Source organism: Bos taurus, chromosome 26, assembly GCF_002263795.3.
Source record: "Bos taurus isolate L1 Dominette 01449 registration number 42190680 breed Hereford chromosome 26, ARS-UCD2.0, whole genome shotgun sequence".
Lineage (NCBI taxonomy): Eukaryota > Metazoa > Chordata > Mammalia > Artiodactyla > Bovidae > Bos > Bos taurus.
The window spans coordinates 20,495,586-20,518,704 of record NC_037353.1 but is presented as its reverse complement, the minus strand read 5'-3'; the positions used below and the strand labels follow the sequence as shown (position 1 = coordinate 20,518,704).

The window sequence follows — 23,119 nt, the reverse complement described above, 5'->3', positions numbered from 1 at the left end:
CCTAGATGTGGCATGCGGGTTCCTCGACCAGGAATCGAACCTGGGCTCCCAGCATTGGGAACTCAGAGCCTTAGCCACCGGACCACCAGGGAAGTCCCTTAAATTGTCAATTTTGAACATCAATTAGTAAGGTAACTTTTTCTGTCGTTTTATAAATGAAGATTCCTGAAGCTCAGAGAGGCAAAGTCCTTCCTTCGTTCAGGATCACACAGCTACTAAATGTGGAATTGGGGTCTCAGATCTTTGGTCTCTAGAATCTTCGTGCACACTTCTCCAGTCTCCCCAGACCCTGAGGTTCTCCTTTTTTTCCCCTCTTGCCTCTCCCTTTCTCTACCCTGGGGGGAGGACATGGGGCCAGCCCTTTGGACGGTTTGGTTATTTCTTGGGGCCCCTGAGAGGTGCTGGGCTGGCGGAGGCGCGGCGTCGGGACCCGGTTGCCCTGTGCTTTGGGGGCCGCGCTGCCAGGACGCACGCTCCGGTAAACGGTTTATCTAAAGACAACTTCTGTTTCTCGTTCGCTGTCGGGAGTTGCCCTGCAACCAGCAATGAAAAATGCGCCTTTTCCCGAGACTCTGGCGCTGGTGATTTATGTGGGAACCGAAATCACCCTCGGGGCCTGGGCTGCTCAGCTGGGCTTAGCGGGGTGGAGGGCTGGGGCGGGCCTGGAAGAAAACCTAGTGCCCTGGCCCCTCCAGCGCCCGCTTTTACGGCGCCTCCCCACCACCCCTACCTCCAGGACATTTTACAGCCGCTCCCCCAGGAAGCTGAGCGCTTTATCGCGGTTAAGTAAACACCATTATCCCAGGTCCATTAACAAGGAGATTTTGCGTTGTAAATAGACCGCAAGAGGGAGAAGAGCAGCCCCAGAGAACTCGCTTGTAAAACGGTAAAGGGTCTTTAAGATTTATGGCCGCTGATTGGCCCCCCAACCTTCTAAGAAATCCCAGTCTTGACCAAAGCCAGAGGTGGGGCATTCCCCCCTGCCCTAGAAATCCCGCCCTGGGGTGTTAGGACTTTGAGAGTCGGGAGTCCCCAGGACGCGTCTAGCCTAGTCATTAATTTTCTTAGTTACAAGCCCAGGAATGCCGATCTTTTTCCGGCTGTGGATGCATAGATAAACTCTGCAGCTCTCCAGAAGCTCTGAGCAGAAAGCATCCAGTGGAGATGGTGCCAGGGGCCAGAATACTTGTTTTCCAGGCTACTGCCTCATTTGTAAACTGGATAGGGCTTTCAGCAGCTACTTAGGAGTATAGAAAGCACAGGAGACTTGTAATTGGGGGGCACTGTCCCAACTTCCTGTGTTCTGAGGTCTCATTTGGCCAGCTCATATAGCCTTGGTTTTGCTTCTCTTTCCAAAAGGAAATGCCCACCTTGTTTCCTCTTGGGCCAGACGATGTATGTAATCAAGTGAGGATGCCGGTCCTGGCACACAGCCCAGCAGACAGTCCTGGCTTTCCACCTCTCTGAGTTTCTATTTCTGATGAGTATCTAGTGACCTGTTCCAGGAAGTTTTTACTCATCTAGAGTGTGGTTCTCTTATCCCCTCAAGTCAATATTTATATTGACGAAACAGTAGATTTTGAACTAGGAAATGTGTCTCAGTTTGATGGAGAAAACAAAGGGACAAGTTCTCCAAGCCAAGGGAAGCTTCGGGAGAACCCCACCCCTCCTAACCTTTGCCAAAGTCACTTTCAGGAAGAAGTCCCTGCAGAGAGGCTGCTCCTTCTTCAGCCTTAAGAATTCAGTGGTTCTTGTGATAGCTCCCACCTGGTAGAAAGGTTAGCTTTGGGGGAGGGGCAATAGAGAAAAAACAGGAAGCAAAATGATGCTAGAAGTTGGTTTGGCCCTTTGGCATAATTAGCTCCATCTAGAGCAGGGACTTTTAACTTTGTTTTTCTTGGCCCCTTTATAATTTTGAGAGTCTGGGGAAGACTATAACCCCCTGTCAGAATAATATTTTAAATGCATAAAATTAAATGCATATAATAATATTGAAGTATATTTGTCAAAATATTAAAAAATAGGCATATAATAATATAGATGCCACTTTATTAATTGATTAAATAAAGATGTACTTTCCCCTTTAAGTTCATGGGCCCCCTGAATTCCATCCTCAGCCTGGGGGAATGGGGGAGTTCATAAACTGCCAGGTTATGAACCATTGATCTAGGATCAAAATCTAGACCACTTCATCTCAAAGAATGTTCTTTGTATCAACTGCATCAGAACCTTCAAGGGGTGTTTGTTAGAAAATTACTTCTTCTAGGATGTAATCTGTAGGTGGACCTAGAAAACTTCCTTTAAAAGAATTTTTATTTATTTGGTTGCATTGGGTCTTAGTTGCAGCATGCAGGATCTTTAGTTGTGACAGAAGGGTCTGGGCTTCCCAGGTGGCTCAGAGGGAAAGAACTTGCCTGCCAAGTAGAAGATGGGGATTGATCTCAGGGTCAGGAAGATATCCTGGAGAAGGAAATGGCAACCCACTCCAGTATTCTTGCCTTGCAGGACAGAGGGGCCCGGTGGGCTGCAGTTCATGGGGTCTTAAAGAGTCAGACATGACTTAGCAACTAAACAACAACAACATGTAGGATCTAGTTCCCTAACCAGGGATTGAACCCAGACTCTCTGTGCTGGGAGCAGAGTCTTAGCCACTGGACCACAAGGGAAATCCCAGAAATCTGTATTTTAAACCGAATTCTCTGAATACTGTTTTCACACACAAAGTGTGAGAATCACTACATCTGGACTTTACTGAGTAGCGTCAGCACTGTGGTTGGTTGCTTGGATAATGATAGGAAGATCCTTGGAGAGCTGAGGGGTGGAATGGGAAAGCAGTATTACTGCTTCCTTGCAGACTACTTGGAGGTGGTGCACATGGGCTTGGTGGACACAGCAAGCTGGGGCATGGGAGAACACCAGGAAATTAGTGGCAGGATTGGATTATCTTGATAAAGGATACCAATATGCTAGCAGAGGCTCTGCAAAGACTTCAGAAATTAACTGGTTCAACTTTATATAAACTTCTCCATCAGCTCTTGCACAGGCCTCCTTTCTGCTTCCAATGCTCTGAGTTCTGAGCTCCTTTACAGAGTCTTCCCATGTTGGCATCATTGGAGCTTTCACTGGAGCATTCACTCACTCGTTCATTCAGTGAATGCCATGAACCAGGCCTTGTCCTAGATGCTATAAAAGATATATGTAAAGATATGTAAAGATATGAGTAAAGAGGTGATAACTACCCTTAAGGTATTTTCTCTCTTTCTTGTCACTACTAAATCTTAAACATACTTGATAAGCATTTGACCCAGCCATGATCTGATGTTTGTGTAATCACCAAGGCCATAGAAATCTTACTGGGAGGGAAGAAGAGTTTACAGCATGTTGGCTAATTGGGGACTTGTCTTTTCTATTGATGAACACAGTTGTAATGTTATTGAAAAAAGTGGGGCTTGTTCCAGGTGTAACCAATGCGTAAGATAAACCCAACATGACATTTGAGAATAGTTATGAAATTACTGGCCCTGGATCAAGCAAGTTATTACAAATGACAGCATAGAAGATACACAGCTCTAACTAATGTGTTGTCACCTGGCATGAGCTCGATCTCTAGCAGTACTGTTTGCCTTACTTTGCATTCTCACACACGTTTCTATCAGCGTCACAGAGCCTATTCTCATAGAGAGCAGGCGGATCTGTGTGCAGAATTCAGAGGATAATAAAAACAAGAAAGAGTGAAAAGGAAGTAGGGTCTAGATTCATAAGATTTGGGTTCCAGTTCTGTTTCTGTCACTTAAGAACTCTGTGACTTGGACAAATAAGTTGAGTTTGAATTTTCTCTTTGGCAAAATGGTTACAGCAATGCATATTTCATAAACTTATTGGGAGGAGTAAGTTGGATAATGTGTCATAAAAGTGCTTTGTAAACTACAAGTCACTATACAGTATCAGATCAGTTCAGTCGCTCAGTCGTGTCTGACTCTGCGACCCCATGAATCACGGCACACCAGGCCTCCCTGTCCATCACCAACTCCCGGAGTTCACTCAGACTCACGTCCATCGTGTCAGGGATGCCATCCAGCCATCTCATCCTCTGTCGTCCCCTTCTCTTCCTGCCCTGAATCTCTCCCAGCATCAGAGTCTTTTCCAATGAGTCAACTCTTCACATGAGGTGGCCAAAGTATTGGAGTTTCAGCTTCAGCATCAGTCCTTCCAATGAACACCCAGGACTGATCTCCTTTAGAATGGACTGGTTGGATCTCCTTGCAGGCCAAGGGACTCTCAAGAGTCTTCTCCAACACCACAGTTCAAAAGCATCAATTCTTCGGTGCTCAGCTTTCTTCACAGTCCAACTCTCACATCCATACATGACCACTGGAAAAACCATAGCCTTGACTAGATGGACCTTTGTTGACAAAGTAATGTCTCTGCTTTTGAATATGCTATCTAGGCTGGTCATACGTTTTCTTCCAAGGAGCAAGTGTCTTTTAATTTCATGGTTGCAGTCACCATCTGCCGTGATTCTGGAGCCCCGCCAAAAATAAAGTCTGTCACTGTTTCCACTGTTTCCCCATCTATTTGCCATGAAGTGATGGGACCAGATGCAATGATCTTCGTTTTCTGAATGTTGAGCTTTAACCCCACCTTTTCACTCTCCTCTTTCACTTTCATCAAGAGGCTCTTTAGCTCTTCTTCACTTTCTGCCATGAGGCTGGTGTCATCTGCATATCTGAGGTTATTGATATTTCTCCCAGCAATCTTGATTCCAGCTTGTGCTTCTTCCAGCCCAGTGTAAGTAGTAATTATATGCTTTTGGACTCAGGCAGACATGAATTCCAGGTGGGTAGATATCACTTACTTGCCATTTATATAAGTTAACTTTCTGGGCTGAGTTTTCTTATCCTAAAATGAGACTAATAATATCTTTCTCTGAATCACTGTTCTAAGATTTAAATGAAGTCCTGGTACGTAAAAGACTGCCCACCACATAGTAAAGAAGCCGACAAGCTATTCCTAGGTTGTCAGTGTTGGGATGGCAGTGACGGTGTCCAGTTATCTTTATGTCATTAGAACAGGGCAGAGAGTGCTGCACATAGCAGACTCAATGTTGGTTGAATGATTAAGGAAGCTTCCTTAATCATGTGTCACCAAGCACAGCATAAACTATACTTAAGAAAGTCCTCATTGGCTAAGCAGAGCTACTCCTGGGTCAATTTCAACACTAATTTTATCCCAGTGGGTCCCCTGCATTCACCCCTCTCCCTTTAGGAATGATGAGACTCAGAGTCAGTAGCAGCAAATGGCTGCAGCACATGGCTTGGGGAACATACAAGTTTTTTATTTAATCAAGAAAACAACCATCAACAAATAATTATTGAGATAGTACTATGTACCAAACACTGTTCTAAGTGTTGGAAATTAAACAATAAACAAGACAGACAAGATTTCTGTCTTCAGTCTCTTCAGCCGAAGAATGAAGCCTGGAGTTTCTGTTTCTTTTCTTGTTTTGTTTTTGAGATGAGTAGATTTCAGAATCCGGAGACTGACGTCCAGGGAACTTGCTGCAGTGACTGAGCTTGAGAAGGTGGTCTCTGTTTGAGGAATTCAGTGGGGTTGCAAAGAGTCAGACATGAGTGAGTGACTGAGCAGACACACAAGGACATACAAAGGACAGGAGAAAGAAGCAGAAGCCCAAGAATACTGGAGTGGGTAGCGTATCCCTTCTCCAGTGGATCTTCCCGACCCAGGAATTGAACTGGGGTCTCCTGCATTGCAGGTGGATTCTTTACCAACTGAGCTATCAGGGAAGCCCATAATCACACATACTAGTCAATAAAGACACAACTGCAGCAGGAGAAAAAAGAAGAGAGAGAGGGTAGGGGAAAATAGAATCAGTTTTCTATTCCTGCTGCAACAAATTACCGCAAACTGAGCAATATAAAACAACACAAATTTATTGCCTTAGTGTTCTCTAAGTTAGAAATCTGACATGGGTCTCACTGGGCCAGAATCAAAGTGGTAGCTTTTCTGGAGGTTCTGGGGGGAATCCATTTCCTTGCCTTTTCCAACTTCTAGAGGCTGCCCACATTCCTTGGCTAATAGCCCCCTCCCTCTGTCTTCAAAACCAGCAATAACAGACTAAGTCCTTCTTAGCTGCCATCTCGCTAATTCCCTCTGACCACACTTGGGAAAAATTTCTGTGTTATTAAGGATTCATGTGATTAGGTTGGGTTCACCTGGTTTATCCAGGAAAATCTCCCCATATCAAGGTCTATACCCATAATCACAGTGCAACTTTGCCATGTAAGGTAACATATTCATAGGTTCCAGGAGTTAGGGTATGGGCATCTTTAGAGACCATTATTCTGTCTATCAGAAAGAGAGAGATGGGAGAGGAGAAAGGAAAGAGAAAGGGGTGTGGTGGGTGGGAGGAAGAGTGGAGTGGGGAGACAAGGGGAGAGGGCTGGAAGGTGGGGGGAAATACTTCCCTGGTGTCTTTCCTGGAAGAATGGACTTCCAGTAGCTGAACAATTAAGAATTAAGAATGCAGCTAAATCCAACATTATTTACTCTTTGCTGCACATTCAACAGCTTCAGACACAACATATGACACTTGCTGCTGCTGCTAAGTCACTTCAGTCGTCTCCAACTCTGTGCGACCCCATAGATGGCAGCCCACCAGGCTCCCCCGTCCCTGGGGTTCTCCAGACAAGAACACTGGAGTGGGTTGCCATTTCCTTCTCCAAGGCATGAAAGTGAAAAGTGAAAGTGAAGTCGCTCAGTCATGTCCGACTCCTAGCAACCCCATGGACTGCAGCCTACCAGGCTTCTCCATCCGTGGGATTTTCCAGGCAAGAGTACTGGAGTGGGTTGTCATTGCCTTCTCCGTATGACACTTGAAGCACAAGCAAATGCTATGCCCTCTATCTTCATCTAGGAATCCCCTGCTACTTGCAGGCTGTGTTTGAGTGTGCAGGAAATCAACTCCCTGTTAACTATGCTTTATCTTTGTCCTATTTCCAGGCTTCCATCTGATGCAAGATGAGTCCCAGGCAAAACTGCAAGAAAGCTGACATTTGTCTTTGATGCCACACTTGTCTTTACTACTAAACAGACTCCTCTGCTTAAAAGCACATGCAAAAATGTCTGAAAGATTTTTTTTTTTCTTTATAAGATACACACATAGGAAAAGCCTGGAAGAGAGTCTCCAAAATGATAGCATTTATTAGGTGGTAAAATTATGGATTTTTTATTTCCCTCTTAAACACTACCTGTTCTTTTGTATTTATCAATAAAAATGTTAAATCACAAGTGCCACCCATTTGATGGAGAATTCACTTTGCAATATAGAACTGAGAGGTAGAGATCAAGATTTAGATTTTATATTTTTACTTCTGGGGAAGCAGCTTTGCCCAGAAGTGAGGCATGTGAGACACAGGTAGATCTGGGTTGGAGTCCTAATTCTTCCACATATAAGCTGGTTGACCCTGGGCAAGAGACTCAGTGTCTTCAGATATAAAACAGGGAAACTAACTTTTAACTCATAGTGTTTCTGGAGAATTACATCACAGGGGCACACAAACTACTTTGGCTGGCATCTGGCACACAATGGGCCCTCAGTAAACACAGTTTTTATTTTTAGAGCTCAAACATTCCTTAATTCAACCTTCAAAGCAAATATCAAATCTACTATCAGGGAGAGCAGGAGTGGTCATGGACCTGATTTCTGAATATGGCAATTATAGAACGTGTTTCCATTTGCAAACCTCCAATTTGGGTGAAAACTCATTCGTGACCATTATATAGACAAACAGTATTGGTAATACAGGATGTTAAAGCAAAGAGTAAGAAAAACAGCGTTTCAAATTTATTTACATATTACTTAAGGGGCACTTAGTATTTTCCAGGCCCTCTAGAGATGGGTCTCTGTCCCTAAGAATTTATAGTGTACCTGGAAGAAAAGAAATGAATCTGAGTAGCTATAAAAAGAGACAGAATAGATAAATACCCTGGAAGGCTAAAGAAGGAGGCTTCTATGGAGGACAGTCAGGGGAAGATTCATGGAGGAGGTGGGATTTGAGCTGGGCCTTGAAGGAAGGTGGGGTTTTGACAGGGTGATGTGGGATGGGAATACTCTCGATCACCCCAAAAGCATTTGCAAAGTCAAGCTTCCACCAGCATGAAGTGTCAGTGCTTGTTATTTATTACCAAGGACTATGCTCTTTGAAACATAAAAATTTCGATGCATTATTACAATGGTTCTTAAAACGATAAATATACAAAGAGTATAGAATGCAAGATGCTTATTTGTTAAACAGTCTATCAAAATTTAAGCACAGTATCATCTCAATTATGGAAAATGCACAGAAAAAAGGTGACAAGAAATACTTAAAAATGTTAACGTTTGTTGCACATAGTTATTGATATTATGGATTTTTTTCCTTCTGTACAGTAGTGTGTGTGTACTAAAATATCGAGAAGGCATTATGCAAATACAGTTTTCATAGCAACTGCCATGACATAAACACTTATGAACTCACTACCCAGTTAAGAAATAAAACATGGCTTTCAGAAGCATTTTGTGCACATATAAGCAAGTAAGCACATATCCTTTTTTCTTCTTTCTTGCTTTTTGCACAGATAGTAGCATTTCTCACCTATCTCCTCACCAAATAGCACTTTCTTGTTGCTCTTGTTTAATATACCTCTGCGTAGTACTCCATTGCATGGATGAACCAAAATATAATCAACCAATACACTAGTGATGAACCCTTATGTTATTCCATCTCTTTTCTTTCTCTTTTATTTGTTATTGAAGCATAGTTGATTTACTGTCTCTTTTTCTTTTGAAGGCTTTATTTCCTAATCTTTTCCCTCACTCTTTAAGATTTTTAGTTTTTATTAAACATTTAGAATTTTAATAGGTATTGCCAAGTTGTACACTCCAAAGGTTATAGCAATTTATACTTTATATCCATAATTTATAATTTATATCCATCAAATATATAAAATGCTTGTTTTGCATTATTCAGCAGAGTCAAAATATGGAAATAAGTATCCATGAGTGGATGAGTGGATACAGACAATGTGGTGTAGATGTAACCAACATAGGTTATTCTCAATCTCTGAAATATTCTTCCATCTAGTGGGCTTTATAGGTTTAGTTTTAAATAACATTTTTGATGATCTAATTATACAAAAGGTAAATGATTGCTAGATAAAATGTATGAAATACAGAAAAGCAAAATAAAACTATTTTAAAAACAACCATAACCCCAACCAGCAACAACCAACTTACAATTTGAGGGACATTTACTGGTACTACTATAATTTACATTTCTTTTCTTCTCTTTTTTGATACAAATGTGTTAACATACTAGTATATTGTTTCTTAATTCACTTTTTTAAAAAGTTAATAACATATGATGAACATTTTCTATACTACTACAATGTCTTAAATACATTAAAACTTTTATTATAAAAATTTGAAATGTAAAAGTGGATAGAATATTAAAATGTCATGATGAACATCTATATATATACCACCTAGATTTAAAAATTATTAACACTTTCTCATTTCAGTTCATTTATTTTGTTTTATCTGCTAAGTATTTTAACATACTTTCTGGCATTCGTGATATTTTACCTGACATACGTTTTTCTAGATTTTAGTAAAACCACTCTTCTTCAGTTCTCTTCTTAATCTAGTATTATTACAAGTGATTTTATATATTTGTATATATACGCACACACATATATAATTATGTGATGTTACATGTATAATTATGAGATGTTACAATAGCACCCCACTCCAGTACTGTTGCCTGGAAAATCCCATGGATGGAGGAGCCTGGTGGCTGCAGTCCATGGGGTCGCTAAGAGTTGGACACGACTGAGCGACTTCACTTTCACTTTTCACTTTCATGCATTGGAGAAGGAAATGGCAACCCACTCCAGTGTTCTTGCCTGGAGAATCCCAGGGACGGGGGAGCCTGGTGGGCTGCCGTCTATGGGGTCACAGAGAGTCGGACACAACTGAAGTGACTTAGCATAGCATGTTTATTTATTTATTTTTTTTTAGCATGTTTATTTTGTATGTATATTTCATGTTTATAAAACTACATGATAGAGTTACAACACTTTGCTGAGACAAATAGTGGAACTCGGCAAACTCCTTGTCCTGAGGGACCCAACACCCTAGTACTTTCTCTAGGGACCGAACAAAACCACTCAAAGTTGCTGGGAACTTAAAAAAAAAAACATATTGAAGAGTATATACATCTTTAATATTTTGTCTTTAAATCAACCTTAGCTGTGAGGTAGCTAGGGAAGACATTAATATCCCTATTTTACAGAGCAGAAAAGGCTTTCCAGGTGACTTTGTGGTAAAGAGCCCATCTGCCAGTGCAGGAGATGCAGGAGACATATGTTCCAGATCCCTACATTGGAAAGATCCCCTGGGGGAGGAAATGGCAACCCGCTCCAGTATTCTTGCCTGGAAAATCCCATGGACAGAGAAATCTACCGAACTATAGCCCATGGGGTTGCAAAGAGTCAGACACGACCGAGCACTAGCAAGCATTGAGGAGAAAACCAATCTTTAATCATGAAGTTAAAGATTTGCTTTAGGCCATGCGCTGATGAACAGAGATGGGATTCTAATTCATCTTCTTACTTCAAAACCAAATATTCTTCCTCTAGGGAGTTTTGCATCTTAAAAGAGAGCTGTAGGAGAGGGGGATGCTTTGTACACAATGATGAATAGGTGGTGTGGGATTCCCGGCTTGGAGGAAGAGGTCTGGGGAAAGAACTCCCTTTCCCAAGACCAATCTCTGCTTGTTTTGCCCAGAATTGGAGGTGGGCATGTGAGGGTCTGCCTTGCAGGAGGAAGCAGTTGAGGTAGATTTTGTAAAGGAAGAACAAAAAGGATTTTGGAATTTTCTGGACACTGGGAAAGAGACATTCCTATCGGTGAGAATTCCAAGTGCACCGTTAGTGCCAATGGAACATTGATTTGGGAGTGGTTGTGTTGACCCTTCAAATCCCACCCTCAGTCATTTCCATCTTGCTTACAAGGAACTTTTCACAGCACCTCCCTAGTCTCTCGTCGTCTATCCCTGGGCACTGCACATTCAGCTGAGGGAGTGGAGACGCCAAGCCTAGCTCTGGTGGTGACCTTATCAAGACCTTTCCATCATACTCTCTGGGTCATTGGAAAAGCTTGCTCATTGTGCAAACCAGCCAGTTTCCAGGGAACTCATCAGCAGGCTGGAACTCGGGTATGTGTGACCCTCAGCTGCTCCCAGGGCTTTCCCCTTCCTTCAGCCTACCCTAGGTTCACCTCTGGAAACAGACCAGTTCTCCACAATCGCAGCCAGGGTGACAGCAAGGTGTGATGGATGGACAAGGAGCTGCGGAGTGGCAGGGAGCTTGGTCAGGAACCCAAGGCTGTGTTTATGAGAAGGAAGAGGCTGTTTCCTGGAGCAAGCATAATGCAGCTCTAAAAAAGGCAGGGGAAATACATCATGCGAGGGAGCATAACCCTGGGAGGGCCGCTGGGAATCCGAGTACCAGAGAAGCCCAGGCAGGTCAAGGTGCCTCTGACAAGGCCTTTTTTATAGGCCATTTGCGTGAGGGTTTGCTGCTGTTCCCTGCAGAGCTGACAGTCACTCAAGGTCTCTGTGGGGAGCTTGCAGGCTAATCTTAGCTGTTGCTTTCCAGACCTTCTCCACTGGCCCTGCTGATGCATTTAGGAAAGAAATAACAGACTCTATTGTTTTAAAAAACTGGAAAAAAGTGACAATTTTGGCTGTTGATTCTCTCATTGCTGCAAATAGTTTGGGAGTATTAGCTCATAGCCTCCTTCTAAACCCAGACCAGAGCGAAAGAAAGTTTCACTGGATTCCTCTGATGGTCAATAGAAGTCTGAAAATGTTTTTTTCTCCTAAGAGTATTATAATCTCTGTTTAGCTGTAAGAGTTTTTTCCTCTAACTTCCCTGAAGATCCTGCTGGGTTCTGGAGGAGACTCGGGATAGAATGAGCTCTCTGTATTAGTTTCCTATGGCTGCTGTAACAAGCTACCAACCTTGTGGCTTCAAGCAACAGAAATTTATTCACTTACATTTCTGGAGACCAGAAGTGGGAACTGAGTCCTACAGGGCTAATGCCAAGCTTCTGGTAGGGCTGATTCCTTCTGGAGGCTCCAGATCAAATCAGATCAGATCAGTCGCTCAGTCATGTCCGACTCTTTGGGACCCCATGAATCGCAGCACACCAGGCCTCCCTGTCCATCACCAACTCCCGGAGTCGACTCAGACTCACATCCATCGAGTCAGTGATGCCATCCAGCCATCTCATCTTCTGTCATCCACTTCTCCTCCTGCCCCCAATCCCTCCCAGCATCAGAGTCTTTTCCAATGAGTCAACTCTTCGCATGAGGTGGCCAAAGTACTGGAGTTTCAGCTTGAGCATCATTCCTTCCAAAGAAATCCCAGGGCTGATCTCCTTCAGAATGGACTGGTTGGATCTCTTTGCAGTCCAAGGGACTCTCAAGAGTCTTCTCCAACACCACAGTTCAAAAGCATCAGTTCTTCGGTGATCAGTCTTCTTCACAGTCCAACTCTCACATCCATACATGACCACAGGAAAAACCGTAGCCTTGACTAGAAGAACCTTTGTTGGCAAAGTAATGTCTCTGCTTTTGAACATGCTATCTAGGTTGGTCATAACTTTCCTTCCAAGGAGTAAGCGTCTTTTAATTTCATGGCTGCAGTCACCATCTACAGTGATTTTGGAGCCCAGAAAAATAAAGTCTGACACTGTTTCCACTGTTTCCCCATCTATTTCTCATGAAGTGGTGGGACCGGATGCCATGATCTTCATTTTCTGAATGTTGAGCTTTAAGCCACCTTTTTCACTCTCCTCTTTCACTTTCATCAAGAGGCTTTTTAGTTCCTCTTCACTTTCTGCCATAAGGGTGGTGTCATCTGCATATCTGAGGTTATTGATATTTCTCCTGGCAATCTTGATTCCAGTTGGTGTTTCTTCCAGTCCAGCGTTTCTCATGATGTACTCTGCATATAAGTTAAATAAACAGGGTGACAATATACAGCCTTGACGAACTCCTTTTCCTATTTGGAACCAGTCTGTTGTTCCATGTCCAGTTCTTTTTTTTTTTTTTCCATGTCCAGTTCTAACTGTTGCTTCCTGACCTGCATACAAATTTCTCAAGAGGCAGATCAGGTGGTCTGGTATTCCCATCTCTTTCAGAATTTTCCACAGTTTATTGTGATCCACACAGTCAAAGGCTTTGGCATAGTCAATAAAGCAGAAATAGATGTTCTTCTGGAACTCTCTTGCTTTTTCTATGATCCAGAGGATGTTGGCAATTTGATCTCTGGTTCCTCTGCCTTTTCTAAAACCACCTTGAACATCAGGAAGTTCACGGTTCACATATTGCTGAAGCCTGGCTTCTGGTAATTGTCAGCGTTTCTTGGCTTTTAGCCACTTCTTTCCCTGGTGGCTCAGCTGCTAAAGACTCCGCCTGCAATGCGGGAGACCTGGGTTCTATCCCTGGGTTGGGAAGATCCCCTGGAGAAGGGAAAGGCTACCTACTCCACTATTCTGGCCTGAAGAATTCATGGACTATACAGTCCACGGGGTCGCAAAGAGTCAGACCCCACAGAGCGACTTTCACTTTCACTTTCACCTTCAAAGCCAGAATCACAGCATCTTTTTTCTCTGCATCTACTTACTTCTTTCTGCCTCTGTAGTCCGATCTCCCTCTAACTCTCTCTTTTATTTTTTCCATTATTTTTACTGTGGTAAAATACACTAATTTACCATCTTAACCATTTTTAAGTGTACAGTTCAGTGGTATTAAATACAATCATAATGTTGTGCAGTCATCACTGCTACCCACCTCCATAGCTCTTTCGTCTGTAAAACTTAAATTCTATACTTATTAAACAATGGCCCATTCTTTTCTTCCCCCCAGCCCCTGGAAACCATTGTAACACTTTTTGTCTCTATGATTTTGTTCACTCCACGTGTCTCATGTAAGTGGAATCGCACAATATTTAGCTTTATGTGACTGGCTTTCTTGGCTGATATCACTGGCATAATGTCCTCAAAGATCACCCATGTCATAGCATATGTCAGAATTTCTTTCCTTTTTATGGCTGAAGGTATTTAATTCTATGTATATACCCCATTTTGCTTATCCGTTCATCTGTTAATGGACACTTGGGTTACACATTTTAGCTACTGTAAATAATGCTGTGAATAGATGTGTATAAATATCTCTTCGAGAACATACTTTCAATTCATTTGGGCCTATACCAGAAGTGAAGTTGCTGGATCATATGGTTAGTTCTATTTATAATTTTCTGAGGAACTACCAGACTGTTTTCTGCAGCAGCTGTACTATTTTACATGCCTTTCCCCAGTTTTCCACATCCTTGTCAACACTTGTTCAGTTCAGTTCAGTTGCTCAGTTGTGTCTGACTCTTTGCGACCCCATGAACCTCAGCAGGCCAGGCCTCCCTGTCCATCACCAACTCCCGGAGTCCACCCAAACTTATGTCTATTGAGTCGGTGATGCCATCCAACCATCTTATCCTCTGTCATCCCCTTCTCCTCCTGCCCTCAATCTTTCCCAGCATCAGGATCTTTTTAAATGAGTCAGCTCTTTGCATCAGGTGGCCAAAGTATTGGAGTTTCAGCTTCAACATCAGTCCTTCCAATGAACACCCAGGACTGATCTCCTTTAGGATGGACTGGTTGGATCTCCTTGCAGGCCAAGGGACTCTCAAGAATCTTCTCCAACACCACAGTTCAAAAGCATCAATTCTTCGGTGCTCAGCTTTCTTTATAGTCCAATTCTCACATCCATACATGACTACTAGAAAAACCATAGCCTTGACTAGATGGACCTTTGTTGACAAAGTAATGTCTCTGCTTTTTAACATGCTGTCTAGGTTGGTCATGACTTTTCTTCCAAGGAGTAAGCATATACTAACAATCTCTTTAAGAAAATTAGAGGTATCAAGGGAACATTTCATGCAAAGATGGGCTCAATAAAGGACAGAAATGGTATGGACCTAGCAGAAGCAGAAAATATTAAGAAGAGGTGGCAAGAATAAACAGAAGAACTGTACAAAAAAGATCTTCATGACAAAGATAATCATGATGGTGTGATCAATCACCTAGGGCCAGACATTCTGGAATGTGAAGTCAAGTGGGCCTTAGGAAGCATCACTATGAACAAAGCTAGTGGAGGTGATGGATTTCCAGTTGTGCTATTTCAAATCCTGAAAGATGATGCTATGAAAGTGCTGCACTCAATATGCCAGCAAATTTGGAAAACTCAGCAATGGCCACAGGACTGGAAAAGGTCAGTTTTCATTCCAATCCCAAAGAAAGGCAATGCCAAAAAATGCTCAAACTGCTGCACAATTGCACTCATCTCACATGCTAGTAAGTGATGATTAAAATTTTCCAAGCCAGGCTTCAGCAATACGTGAACCATGTGTGAACTTCCAGATGTTCAAACTGATTTTAGAAAAGGCAGAGGAACCAGAGATCAAATTGCCAATATCGGCTGGATCATGGAAAAAGCAAGAGAGTTCCAGAAAAACATCTACTTCTGCTTTATTGACTATGCCAAAGCCTTTGACTGTGTGGATCACAATAAACTGTGGAAAATTCTGAAAGAGATGGGAATGCCAGACCACCTGATCTGCCTCTTGAGAAATTTGTATGCAGGTCAGGAGCAACAGTTAGAACTAGACATGGAACAACAGACTGATTCCAAACAGGAAAAGGAGTACATCAAGGCTGTATATTGTCACCCTGCTTATTTAACTTCTATGCAGAGTACATCCAGCTGGGCTGGATGAAGCACAAGCTGGAATTAAGATTGATGGGAGAAATATCAATAACCTCAGATATGCAAATGACACCAACCTTATGGCAGAAAGTGAAGAAGAACTAAAGAACCTCCTGAAGAAAGTGAAAGAGAGTGAAAAGGTTGGCTTAAAGCTCAACATTCGTGCTCACTTCGGCAGCACATATACTAAAATTGGAACAATACAGAGAAGATTAGCACAGCCCCTGCGCAAGGATGACAAGCAAATTCGTGAAGCGTTCCATATTTAAAAAAAAAAAAAAAAAAGCTCAACATTCAGAAAACTAAGATCATGGCATCTAGGCCCATCACTTCATGGGAAATAGATGGGGAAACAGGGGAAACAGTGGCTGACTTTATTTTTCTGGGCTCCAAAATCACTGCAGATGGTGATTGCAGCCATGAAATTAAAAGACGCTTACTCCTTGGAAGGAAAGTTATGACCAACCTAGACAGCATATTCAAAAGCAGAGACATTACTTTGTCAACAAAGGTCCGTCTAGTCAAGGCTATGGTTTTTCCAGTAGTCATGTATGGATGTGAGAATTGGACTATAAAGAAAGCTGAGCACCAAAGAATTGATGCTTTTGAACTGTGGTGTTGGAGAAGATTCTTGAGAGTCCCTTGGCCTGCAAGGAGATCCAACCAGTCCATTCTAAAGGAGATCAGTCCTGGGTGTTCATTGGAAGGACTGATGTTGAAGCTGAAACTCCAATACTTTGGCCACCTGATGTGAAGAATGACTCATTTGAAAAGACCCTGATGCTGGGAAAGATTGAGGGCAGGAGGAGAAGGGGATGACAGAGGATAAGATGGTTGGATGGCATCACTGACTCGATGGACATGGGTTTGGGTGGACTCCGGGAGTTGGTGATGGACAGGGAGGCCTGGCATGCTGAGGTTCATGGGGTCGCAAAGAGTCGGACACGACTGAGTGACTGAACTGAACTGAACTGAATGCATATATATGGAATTTAGAAAGATGGTAACAATGACCCTATATGTGAGACAGCAAAAGAGACACAGATGTATTGAACAGTCTTTTGGACTCTGTGGGAGAAGGCGAGGGTGGGATGATTTGAGAGAATAGCATTGAAATGTTTATATTATCATATGTGAAACAGATCGCCAATCCAGGTTCTATGCATGATACAGGGTGCTCGAGGCTGGTGCACTGGGATGACCGTGAGGGACGGGATGGGGAGGGAGGTGGGAGGGAGGTTCAGGATGGGGAACACATGTACACCCATGGCTGATTCATGTCAATGTATGGCAAAAACCACTACAATATTGTAAAGTAATTAGTCTCCGATTAAAATAAATAAAATAACATTTTAGGTAAATATACCCCAACAATTACCTTTAAAAAAAAAAGTAGGGGGGGAGCATCTTTTAATTTCATGGCTGCAATCACCATCTGCAGTGATTTTGGAGCCCTCAAAAATAAAGTCTACCACTGTTTCCACTGTTTCCCCATCTATTTGCCATGAAGTGATGGGACCAGATGCCATGATCTTCGTTTTCTGAATGTTGAGCTTTAAGCCAACTTTTTCACTCTCCACTTTCACTTTCATCAAGAAGCTCTTTTGTTCTTCTTCACTTTCTGCCATAAGGGTGGTGTCATCTGCATATCTGAGGTTGTTGATATTTCTCCTTGCAGTCTTGATTCCAGCTTGTGCTTCTTCCAGCCCAGCGTTTCTCATGATGTACTCTGCATATAAGTTAAATAAGCAACACTTGTTACTTTCTGTAATTTTGATAGTAGCCGTCTCAATGGGTATGAGTGAGGTGGTGTCTCATAGCTTTGATTAGTGTTTCCCAAATGATCACTGCAGTTGAGCACCTTTTCATGTGTTTAGTGGCCATTTGTATATCTTCTTCAGAGAAATGTCTATTCAAGTCCTTTTGAACTGAGTTGTTTATTTTTGTTTTTGTTGAGTTTCTGCTTTCCTCTTATAGAACACTCGTGATTACATTTACAACCCCTTGCATAATCCAGAGTAATCTCCCCTTTTCAAGATCCTGCAAAATCTCTTTTCCCTTACAGGGTATCTTTCACATGTTTCAGAGATTAGGACCTGGATATTTTGGAGGGCTGTGATCCTATAGTTATAAAAACTGATCACACCCTTTAATAACAAAGGAATTTATCCAGCATTTACTGTGTGCTAAGTACTGTGCTGTGTTTGATTCAGGCACCTTTCTAATTCTTTCACCCTGTGAAGTAGAGACTGCCCTTAACGTGCAGACAATAATGGCTAACACACACTGAATTCTTAGTATGTGCCAAGCTGTCTTCCTGGATTTTAAATGTATTAACTCTTTTCACTCTTACAGCAACCTACGAGGTAGATACTATTATTATCTTTATATTAGTGATGGGGAAACTGAGGCATAGACAGGGTAAGTAATTTGCCTCAGATCTTCTAGTAAAAAGCAAAACTGGAATGTGAGGCTAAGCAAATAGTTACTAAACTTTCTGTCAACCCAGCTTTGTTCTTCATAGCAGAGAGTTTACTTGGCTTTGTATTATCTTTATTCCACTGAAATAAAGTGGAATAAAGAACTGTGGCCTGAGGGTCATCTAGAAGGTCAATTGGAAAAATGTTACTTTTTTTTTTCATTGCCTGGGTATATTCCTTTGCATTCAGTATTGTTTATATCCACTTTGAAATTAAACATTCTTAGAGGAGTAACATATTGTATTAATACTTCTGTGTGAATAGGTTTACTGGATACTTTTTATAATAGAAAGAAAAGAGTGAACTTGGAGGGTTAAGAAAGGGGAAGCTGGGTGGGGGTCTAGGGTGAAAAATCATGAAGGGGATAGAGGAATAATAGGGAATAAAATGACCCAGCTTTTGTCCTGAGAGGATGAGTTCATGATGAGGACAGAAGGTTGGACAGAGGGAGGGAGACAGAGATAACAAATGAACTGGAGTATTTTGAGCCCATTGAAGTCAAGGTTGCTCCAGCTGACCAAAATGAAAGTGTGGAAATGAGTAAACAGTCAGGCATCAGAGCAGGTACCTTACTGGGAAGTAAGGTAGAGAGAAGAGATGATAAAAGAGATTCACTCCATCAGATTTTTTTCAGCCCAATAAAATCACAGTCCATCACGGCTGCTGCTGCTAAGTCACTTCAGTCATGTCCAACCCTCAGCGACCCCATGGACTGCAGCCTTCCAGGCTCCTCCATCCATGGGATTTTCCAGGCAAGAGCGCTGGAGTGGGGTGCCATTGCCTTCTCCGCAGTCCATCACTACAATCTAGTAATTCAAAAGTATTCATTAAGTTCTTACTGTGGGGACTTCCCTGGTGGTTCAGTGGCTAAGAATCCGCCTTCCAGTTCAGGGGATGCAGGTTTGATCTTTGGTGGGGAAACTAAGATCCCACATGCCACGGGGCAACCAAGCCCATGCAGCAATTACTAAGCTAGAGCGCTCTGGAGCCCTTGTGTTGCAACATAAGATCCCGAGTGCCCCAACTAAGATGCTGCTGCTGCTGCTGCTAAGTCGCTTCAGTCATGTCCGACTCTGTGCAACCCAATGGACGGCAGCCCACCAGGCTCCCACCTCCCTCGGATTCTCCAGGCAAGAACACTGGAGTGGGTTGCCATTTCCTTCTCCAATGCATGAGAGTGAAAAGTAAAAGTGAAGTTGCTCAGTCGTATCAGACTCTTCTCGACCCCATGGACTGCAGCCCACCAGGCTCCTCCGTCCATGGGATTTTCCAGGCAAGAGTACTGGAGTGGGGTGCCATTGCCTTCTCCAAGACTAAATGCAGCCAAATAAATAAATATTAAAAAAAAAAAAAGTTCTTACTGTGTGCTCAGGGCTTTTCAAAGAGCAGCCACTGGAGAGGCTCCCACCATCACGAATACAAACGTGAGGGAATGCTTGGATTGCAAACTGACAACCGCAGGGCCTAACTCTGGAAGTAATATTTTTGCCAGCAAACCATTTAAAAAGTGAATAAGATTTAAAACTTTTTTTTCCAAAATTTAACCATGCCCCATCCAGCTCACCAGTTCACATTCTATATTGGCAACTTCTCAACTTACTTCATTCATTACTAATCCAGACCCTGAAGGCATGAGTTTGCAACCTTTGGGATAAGGGCTTTTGCCTGCCAAACTTTCAGAATGAAAGCTGTTATGCCAAGGAAAACCTTGCTTACAACCGGCAAAGTAACTCTGGAAGGGCACATATCTGACCCTTTAGCTTCATTTGTCACTAAGTATGGCTTCCCACGTGCCTCTAGTGGTAAAGAACCCACCTGCTAATGCAGGAGACATAAGAGAAGTGAGTTCAATCCTTGTGTTGGGAAGATCCCCTAGAGAAGGGAATGGCAATCCAGTCCAGTATTCTTGCCTGGGAAATCCCATGGACAGAGGAGCCTGGCAGGCTACAGTCCACGAGGTCGCAAAGAGTTGGACGTGACTTAGCAACTAAGCAACAAGAACAAGATTAACCTTGGCCTCCATGGGTTCTGTGGCAAAGAAGTTATTTTGGGCCAACACTCATTAGGGGCTGGAGGAGCTGAGGAATGAACATTATACTAGATGATTCTGCCAAAAGGGATAGGATGTCAGAGCTAGAAGAGAGCTTACTCATTCATTCAACATTATTGAGTGCTAGCATTCTGTTAGGTATGAGGGTCACAGCAGTATAAGACAAAGTCTCTTAAAATTAAAAAAAATAAAAATAAAAAAAAGACAAAATCTTTGCCCTCATGAAACTTATGTCTAATCTCGTAGCTACTTGGAAACTGTGTCTGCAGTCCAATGCTTTTTTTTTTTTTTTAATATATATTTATTTATTTGGTTGTGCTGAGTCTTAGTTGAGGCACGTGGGATCTAGTTCCCTGACCAAGGATCGAACCTGGGCCCCCTGCATTGGGAGCCCAGAGTTTTAGCCACTGGACTACCAGGGAAGTCCCAGTCCAATGCTTTTATTATGTAGACAATGAAACCAGGATCAGAGTAGGAAAATAGATTTTGTAAGGTCAGATGGCTTGTTAGTGACAAAACCATGGCTGAAAACAAGGTTTGACATTCATTCTCAGAACTTTTCTACTTCCTACCTCCTTCTTAAAGATTTTTTCTGCCTTGATTTTCCACAATGATCCATTCTTCTACTGAGGCAGATCTTACCAAGGTTACTTCAACTTGACTATCAGTTGAGTCTCCTGTCTTAAGGATTGAGCAACTTGTCCCTTATTTATAGAGCAACTTCCCTCCTTTATTTTCATATTATGTTTCTTCTTCCCTCTAAGTTACATTCAAAGACTTCACTATCTACTGCGATCATGCTATTCTAAAAATGGTTAAACTCTTGTTAAAATGGGTCATTTTCACAGAATAGTACATACTGTATGATGCCACTTATATGGAATTCTAAAAAAAGAAATTCTAGTTATATGAAATTCTAGAAGACTCTTTGCAACCCTATGGACTGTAGCCCACCAGGCTCCTCTGTCTAGAAGACGGGAGAAAAGGGAAGCATATAAATAGTTACCTTGTGTCAGTGGTGAGAATTTACTGCAAAGAGGCATGACAGAATTTTATGGGTGATGGAAGTGTTCTCTCTTTACATGTGATCATGGTCAGGACTTCCCTGGTGGTCCTGTGGTTATGACTCCACGCTTCAGATGCAGGGGGTGCTGGTTCAATCTCTGGTCAGCGAACGAGGATCCCATATTCTGCCTGGTGCAGCCAAATAAATAAGTAAATATCAGAAAAACAATCAATTAAAAAAACACAGTCATAGTCACACAGGTGTATACATTTGTCAAACTGTAACCTTAGGATGCTTCTGCTGCTGCGTCGCTTCAGTCGTGTCCGACTCTGTGCAGCCTCATAGACGGCAGCCCACCAGGCTCCTCGGTCCCTGGGATTCTCCAGGCAAGAACACTGGAGTGGGTTGCCATCTCTTTCTCCAACCTTAGGATAGATGTGTTTTATTGTCTGTAGATTATGCATTAGTAAAGATAGTTTTTGGAAAAGGGAACTTTTTGAAACAAGCTTGTCTCTTTGCAGAGAGGCAGATAGGATCTGCCAGAATAGAGATTTAGGATTTAAAAATGCAGTGACTTAACTAGTACAGGGGATTCTACCCTGGGAGAAAGTGAGACTGGAAAGGTGACTCTGCTCTTTGCTCACTTGGTTTCATTTGCCATGTGCCCGTCATGGTGTATTCATTTTGCTGCAGCGGGTGTGATCCTGGTGTTTCCAGATACTTTAACCGGCTAGGCTGACTTCCAAAAATGTCTATAGAGAGGCGGGTAAGTATGGGCACATCTATTCTATTTTACAGCTGATTTAGGGACTTTTCAAAGCTGAAATTTTATTACACACATGTGATTTTCACCAAGTCAGGTGAGTTGAAACCTTAACTGCTTTTTAAAATTATTATTATTTTTGGCCAGGAGTGCTATCTTCTAGTAATTTGCCAAATGACCAACACAAAGGGAAAGGGGAGAAGCACCCATTACACATCCTCAGGGCCTTTTAGGAAACATGGAGTTGCTTCTTTGGCTACATGCATGTGGATCTATCAAATACAGGAGTGGTGATATTGTTGATGTCAAGGGAATGGGCACTGTTCAGAAAGAAATGCCCCACAAGTATCCCCATGGCAAAGTTCGAGTAGTTTACAGTGTGAACCATCATGCTGTTGGCATTGCTGTAAACAAACAAGGACAAGATTCTTGCCAAGGGAATTAATGTATGTATTGAACATATTAAGCACTCTAAGAGGCAAGACAGCTTCCTAAAACGTGTGAAGGAAAATGATCAGAAAAAGAAGGGAGCCAAAGAGAGAGATACGTGGGCTCAATTAAAGCTCCACCCAGAGAAGATTTGTGAGAACCAATGAGCTCACATGTGAGCTGTTGGAAACTATTCTCTATGAATTTATTGCATCCTAGGCATAAAAAAAGAAGAAGAAGATCTTTGTACTGTAAAACAAAACTAAACTGGAAACCTATTTCATTAAAAAAAAAAAAAATCAACTCCACTATTTGTTCTTAGCTCTCTTGTGGATAGAAGACAGAAACTGAATTTTAGGTTCATCACAGTTTAATCTCCCTCCCCTTGGGGTATTGGGCTGGAGATTTTCCTGGGATTTTGAACCAGTGTATCAACCTGCAATAAGCCCAGCCTTTTTCATATCTGCAAATATGATGTCTGTGAGCATGTGTGAGTGTATGCTT

The 23,119-nt window shown here is 42.4% G+C and overlaps 1 non-coding gene and 1 pseudogene across 1 annotated transcript; both read left to right on the top strand.

The window, feature by feature from the left end:
- Positions 1-16,049: 16,049 nt before the first annotated feature.
- Positions 16,050-16,156, top strand: LOC112444543 (U6 spliceosomal RNA). Its single transcript, XR_003032899.1, has one exon. It is a non-coding gene; the product is annotated as a U6 spliceosomal RNA (small nuclear RNA).
- A 6,204-nt stretch (positions 16,157-22,360) lies between these two features.
- On the top strand, positions 22,361-22,910 carry LOC107131873 (large ribosomal subunit protein eL21-like; annotated as a pseudogene).
- Positions 22,911-23,119: the final 209 nt, after the last annotated feature.